This window comes from Pecten maximus, chromosome 11 (assembly GCF_902652985.1).
Source record: "Pecten maximus chromosome 11, xPecMax1.1, whole genome shotgun sequence".
Taxonomy (NCBI): Eukaryota; Metazoa; Mollusca; class Bivalvia; order Pectinida; family Pectinidae; genus Pecten; species Pecten maximus.
In genome coordinates this window covers 25,579,502-25,591,789 of record NC_047025.1, presented here as the reverse complement: position 1 = coordinate 25,591,789, position 12,288 = coordinate 25,579,502, and the positions used below count along the sequence as shown (strand labels likewise).

The 12,288-nt window shown below is 36.7% G+C and overlaps 1 protein-coding gene across 2 annotated transcripts in view; it reads right to left on the bottom strand.

Moving 5' to 3' along the window:
• Window positions 1–7,831, bottom strand: part of LOC117337363 — a 90,209-nt gene extending 82,378 nt beyond the window's left edge. The window contains exon 1 of one of the 2 annotated variants that reach the window (XM_033898321.1): window positions 7,173–7,831. The gene's annotated coding sequence lies outside the window, so the exon portion shown is untranslated. The remainder of the gene's footprint in view (window positions 1–7,172) is intronic. The other variant, XM_033898324.1, reaches the window with a different exon arrangement.
• Between the last annotated feature and the right edge of the window lie 4,457 nt (window positions 7,832–12,288).

Here is a 12,288-nt window from a genome sequence, read left to right as displayed (position 1 = left end):
TTTTGGGTACTCCCTTCCCAGCTGTTGTCTAGTATACTAGACAAGGTTTTGGGTACTGCATTTCCTGTTGTCTAGTATACTGTACAAGGTTTGGGCAGTCCCTTTCCTGTTGTCTTGTATAATGGACAAGGTTTTGGGTACTCCCTTCCCAGCTGTTGTCTAGTATACTAGACAAGGTTTTGGGTACTCCCTTCCCTGTTGTCTAGTATACTGGACAAGGTTTTGGGTACTCCCTTCCCTGTTGTCTTGTATAATGGACAAGGTTTTGGGTACTCCCTTCCCTGTTGTCTAGTATACTGGACAAGGTTTTGGGTACTCCCTTCCCTGTTGTCTAGTATACTAGACAAGGTTTTGGGTACTCCCTTCCCTGTTGTCTAGTATACTGGACAAGGTTTTGGGTAGTCCCTTCCCTGTTGTCTAGTATACAGGACAAGGTTTGGGTACTCCCTTCCCTGTTGTATGGTATACAGGACAAGGTTTTGGGTACTCCCTTCCCTGTTGTCTGGTATACTGGACAAGGTTTTGGGTACTCCCTTCCCTGTTGTCTAGTATATTGTACAAGGTTTGGGTAGTCCCTTCCCTGTTGTCTGGTATACTGGACAAGGTTTTGGGTACTCCCTTCCCTGTTGTCTAGTATACTGTACAAGGTTTTGGGCACTCCCTTCCCTGTTGTCTAGTATATTGTACAAGGTTTGGGTAGTCCCTCCCCTGTTGTCTAGTATACTGGACAAGGTTTTGGGCACTCCCTTCCCTGTTGTCTAGTATACTGTACAAGGTTTTGGGTACTCCCTTTCCTGTTGTCTAGTATACTGTACAAGGTTTTGGGTACTCCCTTTCCTGTTGTCTAGTATACTGTACAAGGTTTTGGGTACTCCCTTCCCTGTTGTCTAGTATACAGGACAAGGTTTTGGGTACTCCCTTCCCTGTTGTCTAGTATACTGTACAAGGTTTTGGGTACTCCCTTCCCTGTTGTCTAGTATACAGGACAAGGTTTTGGGTACTCCCTTCCCTGTTGTCTAGTATACTGTACAAGGTTTTGGGCACTCCCTTCCCTGTTGTCTAGAATACTGGACAAGGTTTGGGTAGTCCCTTCCCTGTTGTCTAGTATACTGTACAAGGTTTTGGGCACTCCCTTCCCTGTTGTCTAGTATACAGGACAAGGTTTCGGTACTCCCTTCCCTGTTGTCTAGAATACTGTATGAGGTTTATTCTCTTGGACACTTACATAAATATTGTCTATTGTACTTTAACACTTTAACCAAAGTAAACAGTATCATCCATTTATCGCTGACATCTCATTTATACAAAATGATTATCATTTTCATTATTTCTCATATTTTAGACATTAACAAAAAACAAACACAGCATGGACTAGTGACTACAAAAACGCTTATTCAAATCAGTTTCATGTCTATGATCCATTGTGTCAGAAAACCTTGGTTGTTGATTGTTGGAAACTAATGAATAGTGGCCTGGGGGCAACACCTCATGATTTATGTCAAATCAATGCAAACCCCATTAGATAGCCAATCAACTCTATGTTCCTACTGAGTCTTGATATCATCCTACAGGTTGGGGATGGTTTCAACTGATGCAGGTCAATAATTGTCAATTTACTCCAGGTTAAACTCAAATGGCAAATGCTTGGACTTCTGGGATTTTTTTCAATAAGTCAACATGTGCCTGAGCTCCAGGTGGTTTTAGGATTCCGTGTCCAAATTTAGTGACATTTGTAATTGTCAATTTGTAGGACCTTTGTTGTGATTTATTTTTCTGATTCATGGTATTTGTATTATTTATGGTATTTGTAGTATTTATGGTATTTGTGGTATTTATGGTATTTGTAGTATTTATGATATTTGTAGTATTAATGGTATTTGGAGTATTTATGGTTTTTGTAGTATTTATGGTATTTGTAGTATTTATGGTATTTGTAGTATTTATGATATTTGTAGTATTAATGGTATTTGGAGTATTTATGGTATTTGTAGTATTTATGGTATTTGTAGTATTTATGGTTTTTGTAGTATTTATGGTATTTGTAGTATTTATGGTATTTGTAGTATTTATGATATTTGTAGTATTTATGATATTTGTAGTATTTATGGTATTTGGAGTATTTATGGTTTTTGTAGTATTTATGGTATTTGTAGTATTTATGGTATTTGTAAACAACAGACAATTTGTGTCAGACCACTAACAGTAGGATGAGGTCAGACACTGCTGGCATATGAAATTCCAACCTATATATATATAAATATATATATATAGGGTCTAGTAAGTAATAACGATGGTATAATCCAATATAGGTACTGGATCCTAACAAACAAATGTTTGTTGGATGCGTATTACTAGAAATAGATAATTGTCAAGTAGTAATAACGACAGTACAGACAAGTATAATCTGACTTATGTATGACTAACAGAAATGGCAAATCACCAAAGCATTTGGGGGAAAGGTCAAATAAAGGTCAGTAATATTACACAGAAAATACTATAGAAATTGATGTAATTTAAAACAAAACAAGGATGGATAGTATTGCAACAGCAATACAAAGTCCCCTGCCTGACCTAGGAGTGCACCTGTTCATTTCCCATTTTTTAAACTGTTATACTGATCATGTATACCAAGTTTCGTTAAAATCGGAGTAGTACTTTAGGAGGAGTTGTCCGGACAAGCCTCAACAAATGAGGAGCCAGCAGCCATTTTGAAAAATGGTTTTTCGAAAAAAAAAAGAAAAAAAAAATGTGGGATGCACAACTACATGTTATACTGATAAGGCATACCAAGTTTCATTAAAATCGGAGTAGTACTTTAAGAAAAGTTGTCCACACAAGCCTCAACCAATGAGAAGCCGGCGGCCATTTTGAAAAATATTTTTTTCGAAAAAAAAAAAATAAGGGATGCACAACTACATGTTATACTGATCATGTATACCAAGTTTCGTTAAAATCGGAGTAGTACTTTAGAAGGAGTTGTCCGGACAACTGTTGCGTGACAGACAGACAGACGGACGGACGGACGGACGGCCGGGACAGACGGACGGACAGACAGACGGACGGAGGGTAAACCTATAGTCCCCCCGTTTTTCAAACGGCAGGGGACTAATAAATGCAAAACAAGTTATCTGAATCATGTATGTAAGTGTGCAAGAGGTCTTGATTACTGTGGGAGGAATCTGAATAACTGGAATAAACCACCGTCAGGTCACCTAAGTGAAAGGTGAGAGTGTTATCACTCCATGATCACCTAACTACCATTAACTCAAAACCTAATATCTGTCAGAAATATTACACAAAAACTATGATGTGTCAGAAATATTACACAAAAAACTATGATGTGTCAGGAACATTACACAAAAAACTATCATGTGTCAGAAATATTATACAAAAAACTATGATGTGTCAGAAATATTATACAAAAAACTATGATGTGTCAGAAATATTACACAAAAAACTATGATGTGTCAGAAATATTATACAAAAACTATGATGTGTCAGGAATATTACACAAAAAACTATGATGTGTCAGGAAATATTACACAGAAAACTATGATGTGTCAGGAACATTACACAGAAAACTATGATGTGTCAGAAATATTATACAAAAAACTATGATGTGTCAGGAACATTACACAGAAAACTATGATGTGTCAGGAATATTACACAAAAACTATGATGTGTCAGGAATATTACACAAAAACTATGATGTGTCAGGAATATTACACAGAAAACTATGATGTGTCAGGAACATTACACAGAAAACTATGATGTGTAAGGAATATTACACAAAAACTATGATGTGTCAGAAATATTACACAAAAAACTATGATGTGTCAGGAATATTACACAAAAAACTATGATGTGTCAGGAATATTACACAAAAAACTATGATGTGTCAGAAATATTATACAAAAAACTATGATGTGTCAGAAATATTATACAGAAAACTATGATGTGTCAGGAATATTACACAAAAACTATGATGTGTCAGAATATTATACAAAAAACTATGATGTGTCAGAAATATTACACAAAAAACTATGATGTGTCAGGAATATTACACAAAAAACTATGATGTGTCAGAAATATTATACAAAAAACTATGATGTGTCAGAAATATTATACAAAAAACTATGATGTGTCAGAAATATTACACAGAAACTATGATGTGTCAGAAATATTACACAAAAAACTATGATGTGTCAGAAATATTACACAAAAACTATGATGTGTCAGAAAATATTACACAGAAAAACTATGATGTGGTCAGAAATATTACACGAAAAACTATGATGTGGATCAGAACATTACACAAAAACACTATGATGTGGCATAAATATTATCAAAAAACTATGATGTGGTCAGAAATATTAACACAGAAACCTATGATGTGTCAGAAATATTACACAAAAAACTATGATGTGTCAGAAATATTACACAGAAACTATGATGTGTCAGAAATATTACACAAAAACTATGATGTGTCAGAAATATTACACAAAAACTATGATGTGTCAGAAATATTACACAAAAAACTATGATGTGTCAGAAATATTACACAAAAACTATGATGTGTCAGAAATATTACACAAAAACTATGATGTGTCAGAAATATTACACAAAAACTATGATGTGTCAGAAATATTATACAGAAAACTATGATGTGTCAGAAATATTATACAAAAAACTATGATGTGTCAGAAATATTACACAAAAAACTATGATGTGTCGGGAATATTACACAAAAACTATGATGTGTCAGAAATATTACACAAAAAACTATGATGTGTCAGGAATATTACATAAAAAACTATGATGTGTCAGAAATATTACACAGAAAACTATGATGTGTCAGAAATATTATACAGAAACTATGATGTGTCAGAAATATTATACAAAAAACTATGATGTGTCAGGAACATTACACAAAAAACTATGATGTGTCAGGAACATTACACAAAAACTATGATGTGTCAGAAATATTACACAAAAAACTATGTTGTGTCAGAAATATTATACAAAAAACTATGATGTGTCAGAAATATTACACAGAAACTATGATGTGTCAGGAATATTATACAAAAAACTATGATGTGTCGGGAATATTACAAAAAAAACTACGATGTGTCAGAAATATTATACAAAAAACTATGATGTGTCAGAAATATTATACAAAAAACTATGATGTGTCAGAAATATTATACAAAAAACTATGATGTGTCAGAAATATTATACAAAAAACTATGATGTGTCAGGAACATTACACAAAAACTATGATGTGTCAGGAACATTATACAGAAACTATGATGTGTCAGGAATATTATACAAAAAACTATGATGTGTCAGAAATATTATACAAAAAACTATGATGTGTCAGGAACATTACACAAAAAACTATGATGTGTCAGAAATATTATACAAAAAACTATGATGTGTCAGGAACATTACACAAAAAACCATGATGTGTCAGGAACATTACACAAAAACTATGATGTGTCAGAAATATTATACAAAAAACTATGATGTGTCAGGAACATTATACAGAAACTATGATGTGTCAGGAATATTATACAAAAAACTATGATGTGTCAGAAATATTATACAAAAAACTATGATGTGTCAGGAACATTACACAAAAAACTATGATGTGTCAGGAACATTACACAAAAACTATGATGTGTCAGAAATATTACACAGAAACTATGATGTGTCAGGAATATTATACAAAAAACTATGATGTGTCAGAAATATTATACAAAAAACCATGATGTGTCAGGAATATTACACAAAAAACTATGATGTGTCGGGAATATTACACAAAAACTATGATGTGTCAAAAATATTACACAAAAAACTATGATGTGTCAGAAATATTATACAAAAAACTATGATGTGTCAGGAATATTACACAAAAACTATGATGTGTCAGGAACATTACACAAAAAACTATGATGTGTCAGGAATATTACACAAAAACTATGATGTGTCAGAAATATTATACAGAAAACTATGATGTGTCAGAAATATTACACAAAAAACTATGATGTGTCAGAAATATTATACAGAAAACTATGATGTGTCAGGAATATTACACAAAAAACTATGATGTGTCAGGAACATTACACAAAAACTATGATGTGTCAGAAATATTACACAAAAACTATGATGTGTCAGAAATATTACACAAAAACTATGATGTGTCATAAATATTACACAGAAACTATGATGTGTCAGGAATATTACATAGAAATGATGATGTGTCTTATACATTCAATTTCTGTATATACCAATATTTCTTGTATGATCATTAAAGACTGTTGAATAACAAGTGAAAATCTCTAAATAGTAAAATTAAATTGGTAAAAAACTCCTTATCTCTGAAAAATGCAATTTACAGACAGGAATAACTTAGGTAGGTTATGCCTGCATGTTCTCCTACTGACTTTTTGTTTCTGTCAATAAATTGTACTGAAAATGATGAAATTGAAGTCAAGAATGCATGAATACAAAACTTTTACAATATGTTAAATGAAAATATACCAAGATTGTCTAAAGGAATAATCAATTGACCTAATTCATTTCAATTATTAAGGAGAAATTTCAGTAACCCGGCTAATCTGATTGCTATGCTACATTATAACTACAGACAGGAAATGAGAAGATGTCAGATAGAATCTCGATTCCATTTATATTTAGTTCATTCTATTAAAAGATAAAAGCTGTCAGCTGATAATTAAGAAGCAATTAAGATTTGAATCTCAATGTGAAAACAAAAGCATGGACAATATGCTGTTTGATGTGTCCGTTGGTGTGTCCGTCGGTGTGTCCGTCGGTGTGTCCGTCCGTCCGTCCGTTGTATGTCCCTGATGTGTCTGTCAGTGTTTCCCCTGATAGGTATATCTCCAAATGTAGCAGTCTGACTATACCAACTTTTACTATTATATTTAGTGCAAATCATTAAGTATACCGTAGTATTTAACAATAACACTGACCATGCCTGGTGATTGGAGAAGAGCATGGCAACAAGACACTCTTCACCACATAGTTAATACTTCAATATTACCCCCATGAAAAACACTAATTGAATTGCCAGGCCCCTCCATTATATCAATTCAAGGTCATAGCAATGATTTTCACTCACGGGACATTTTCCAATAGATGAGACTTACCGTAACGAGAGGAAGCATGGGAAACAGTGTTGAAAATTTCATCACACAAGTTGTAAATGAAATTAGTTAATAATAACTTTTGTATGTGAACAATTATAAATTCCAAAATTTTGCCACCAGTATGAAGTCCTTAGCGCCACGATTCCAGGAACAACGACCTACTTGAACTGCACACACACACAACTGATCAGGAATGATGCTAAGCATAGCTAGGAACCCTTGCTTCAATACATCAATTCCTGGTCATCAATGAAAACAGTTTGCCCCAAGAGTCAACATACACAACCTCCTCATCACATTCATTCAGTAGCTAGTGTGTTCTGTCTCTGAACAACATTACTCTGGGAGCAACTCCCACAGCTCTGCAAGGAATTCCAATCCGACTCATTGGTGAACAGGAAATGGCAGTGTACGGTATCAATACTAACCATGGATTGGCCTACTCGCTTCACTTCAACTTGTGAAACTGCGTTACGAGGAGACTGGACATGGTGTAGTTCCCATCGTCGCTATGACGAGAAATCAGGAGTTTCTCTGCTGTGTGTAGTATCCGGTACATTCACTGTGCAGCCAAATTTTTCTGCAGATTCTAAAAAGAAAGCGGAATAGTGATAGAGAGAATCAATAGGCAGTATTGACCAGACTTCACAGTGCTGTGTAGATCTCAGTCAACATAGCACTGTTAGTATTCTATAGAGTTCCCAGTGATCCAGTACTGTGTGTGATGTGTAGTGTTGTGAGTGATCCAGTACTGTGTGTGATGTGTAGTGTTGTGAGTGATCCAGTACTGTGTGTGATGTGTAGTGTTGTGAGTGATCCAGTACTGTGTGTGATGTGTAGTGTTGTGAGTGATCCAGTACTGTATGTAATGTGTAGTGTTGTGAGTGATCCCAGTACTGTATCAGTGATGTGTAGTGTTGTGAGTGATCCAGTACTGTATCAGTAATGTGTAGTGTTGTGAGTGATCCAGTACTGTATGTGATGTGTAGTGTTGTGAGTGATCCAGTACTGTATCAGTGATGTGTAGTGTTGTGAGTGATCCAGTACTGTATCAGTAATGTGTAGTGTTGTGAGTGATCCAGTACTGTATCAGTGATGTGTAGTGTTGTGAGTGATCCAGTACTGTATCAGTGATGTGTAGTGTTGTGAGTGATCCAGTACTGTATGTGTAATGTGTAGTGTTGTGAGTGATCCAGTACTGTGTGTAATGTGTAGTGTTGTGAGTGATCCAGTACTGTGTGTAATGTGTAGTGTTGTGAGTGATCCAGTACTGTATCAGTAATGTGTAGTGTTGTGATTGATCCAGTACTGTATCAGTGATGTGTAGTGTTGTGAGTGATCCAGTACTGTATGTAATGTGTAGTGTTGTGAGTGATCCAGTACTGTAATTACAGTTGATGTAAGGTAGTGTTGTGAGTGATCCAGTACTGTATCAGTGATGTGTAGTGTTGTGAGTGATCCAGTACTGTATCAGTGATGTGTAGTGTTGTGAGTGATCCAGTACTGTATCAGTGATGTGTAGTGTTGTGAGTGATCCAGTACTGTATCAGTAATGTGTAGTGTTGTGAGTGATCCAGTACTGTATGTGATGTGTAGTGTTGTGAGTGATCCAGTACTGTATCAGTGATGTGTAGTATTGTGAGTGATCCAGTACTGTATCAGTAATGTGTAGTGTTGTGAGTGATCCAGTACTGTATGTAATGTGTAGTGTTGTGAGTGATCCAGTACTGTATGTGATGTGTAGTGTTGTGAGTGATCCAGTACTGTATCAGTGATGTGTAGTGTTGTGAGTGATCCAGTACTGTATGTAATGTGTAGTGTTGTGAGTGATCCAGTACTGTGTGTGATGTGTAGTGTTGTGAGTGATCCAGTACTGTATGTAATGTGTAGTGTTGTGAGTGATCCAGTACTGTATGTGATGTGTAGTGTTGTGAGTGATCCAGTACTGTATCAGTGATGTGTAGTGTTGTGAGTGATCCAGTACTGTATCAGTAATGTGTAGTGTTGTGAGTGATCCAGTACTGTATCAGTGATGTGTGGTGTTGTGAGTGATCCAGTACTGTATCAGTGATGTGTAGTGTTGTGAGTGATCCAGTACTGTGTGTAATGTGTAGTGTTGTGAGTGATCCAGTACTGTATCAGTGATGTGTAGTGTTGTGAGTGATCCAGTACTGTATGTGATGTGTAGTGTTGTGAATGATCCAGTACTGTATCAGTAATGTGTAGTGTTGTGAGTGATCCAGTACTGTATGTGATGTGTAGTGTTGTGAGTGATCCAGTACTGTATCAGTGATGTGTAGTATTGTGAGTGATCCAGTACTGTATGTAATGTGTAGTGTTTTGAGTGATCCAGTACTGTGTGTGATGTGTAGTGTTGTGAGTGATCCAGTACTGTATCAGTGATGTGTAGTGTTGTGAGTGATCCAGTACTGTATGTAATGTGTAGTGTTGTGAGTGATCCAGTACTGTATCAGTAATGTGTAGTGTTGTGAGTGATCCAGTACTGTATGTAATGTGTAGTGTTGTGAGTGATCCAGTACTGTATCAGTAATGTGTAGTGTTGTGAGTGATCCAGTACTGTATCAGTGATGTGTAGTGTTGTGAGTGATCCAGTACTGTATGTAATGTGTAGTGTTGTGAGTGATCCAGTACTGTATGTAATATGTGTAGTGTTGTGAGTGATCCAGTACTGTGTGTGATGTGTAGTGTTGTGAGTGATCCAGTACTGTATCAGTAATGTGTAGTGTTGTGAGTGATCCAGTACTGTATCAGTGATGTGTAGTGTTGTGAGTGATCCAGTACTGTATCAGTAATGTGTAGTGTTGTGAGTGATCCAGTACTGTATCAGTGATGTGTAGTGTTGTGAGTGATCCAGTACTGTGTGTGATGTGTAGTGTTGTGAGTGATCCAGTACTGTATTAGTAATGTGTAGTGTTGTGAGTGATCCAGAACTGTATCAGTAATGTGTAGTGTTGTGAGTGATCCAGTACTGTATCAGTGATGTGTAGTGCTGTGAGTGATCCAGTACTGTATGTAATGTGTAGTGTTGTGAGTGATCCAGTACTGTATCAGTGATGTGTAGTGTTGTGAGTGATCCAGTACTGTATCAGTGATGTGTAGTGTTGTGAGTGATCCAGTACTGTATCAGTGATGTGTAGTGTTGTGAGTGATCCAGTACTGTGTGTGATGTGTAGTGTTGTGAGTGATCCAGTACTGTATCAGTAATGTGTAGTGTTGTGAGTGATCCAGTACTGTATCAGTGATGTGTAGTGTTGTGAGTGATCCAGTACTGTATCAGTAATGTGTAGTGTTGTGAGTGATCCAGTACTGTATGTAATGTGTAGTGTTGTGAGTGATCCAGTACTGTGTGTAATGTGTAGTGTTGTGAGTGATCCAGTACTGTATGTGATGTGTAGTGTTGTGAGTGATCCAGTACTGTATCAGTAATGTGTAGTGTTGTGAGTGATCCAGTACTGTATGTGATGTGTAGTGTTGTGGGTGATCCAGTACTGTATGTGATGTGTAGTGTTGTGAGTGATCCAGTACTGTGTGTGATGTGTAGTGTTGTGAGAGATCCAGTACTGTATCAGTAATGTGTAGTGTTGTGAGTGATCCAGTACTGTATCAGTGATGTGTAGTGTTGTGAGTGATCCAGTACTGTATGTAATGTGTAGTGTTGTGAGTGATCTAGTACTGTATGTGATGTGTAGTGTTGTGAGTGATCCAGTACTGTATCAGTGATGTGTAGTGTTGTGAGTGATCCAGTACTGTATGTAATGTGTAGTGTTGTGAGTGATCCAGTACTGTATCAGTAATGTGTAGTGTTGTGAGTGATCCAGTACTGTGTGTGATGTGTAGTGTTGTGAGTGATCCAGTACTGTGTGTGGTGTGTAGTGTTGTGAGTGATCCAGTACTGTATCAGTGATGTGTAGTGTTGTGAGTGATCCAGTACTGTATCAATAATGTGTAGTGTTGTGAGTGATCCAGTACTGTGTGTGATGTGTAGTGTTGTGAGAGATCCAGTACTGTATCAGTAATGTGTAGTGTTGTGAGTGATCCAGTACTGTATGTGATGTGTAGTGTTGTGAGTGATCCAGTACTGTATGTGATGTGTAGTGTTGTGAGTGATCCAGTACTGTATGTGATGTGTAGTGTTGTGAGTGATCCAGTACTGTATGTGATGTGTAGTGTTGTGAGTGATCCAGTACTGTATGTGATGTGTAGTGTTGTGAGTGATCCAGTACTGTATCAGTGATGTGTAGTGTTGTGAGTGATCTAGTACTGTATGTGATGTGTAGTGTTGTGAGTGATCCAACACTGTATGTAATGTGTAGTGTTGTGAGTGATCCAGTACTGTGTGTGATGTGTAGTGTTGTGAGTGATCCAGTACTGTGTGTGATGTGTAGTGTTGTGAGTGATCCAGTACTGTATCAGTGATGTGTAGTGTTGTGAGTGATCCAGTACTGTGTGTGATGTGTAGTGTAGTGAGTGATCCAGTACTGTATCAGTGATGTGTAGTGTTGTGAGTGATCCAGTACTGTGTGTGATGTGTAGTGTTGTGAGTGATCCAGTACTGTATGTGATGTGTAGTGTTGTGAGTGATCCAGTACTGTATCAGTAATGTGTAGTGTTGTGAGTGATCCAGTACTGTATGTGATGTGTAGTGTAGTGAGTGATCCAGTACTGTATGTGATGTGTAGTGTTGTGAGTGATCCAGTACTGTGTGTGATGTGTAGTGTTGTGAGTGATCCAGTACTGTATCAGTAATGTGTAGTGTTGTGAGTGATCCAGTAATGTATCAGTAATGTGTAGTGTTGTGAGTGATCCAGTACTGTATCAGTAATGTGTAGTGTTGTGAGTGATCCAGTACTGTGTGTGATGTGTAGTGTTGTGAGTGATCCAGTACTGTATCAGTGATGTGTGGTGTTGTGAGTGATCCAGTACTGTATGTGATGTGTAGTGTTGTGAGTGATCCAGTACTGTATCAGTAATGTGTAGTGTTGTGAGTGATCCAGTACTGTGTGTGATGTGTAGTGTTGTGAGTGATCCAGTACTGTATGTAATGTGTAGTGTTGTGAGTGATCCAGTACTGTATCAGTGATGTGTAGTGTTGTGA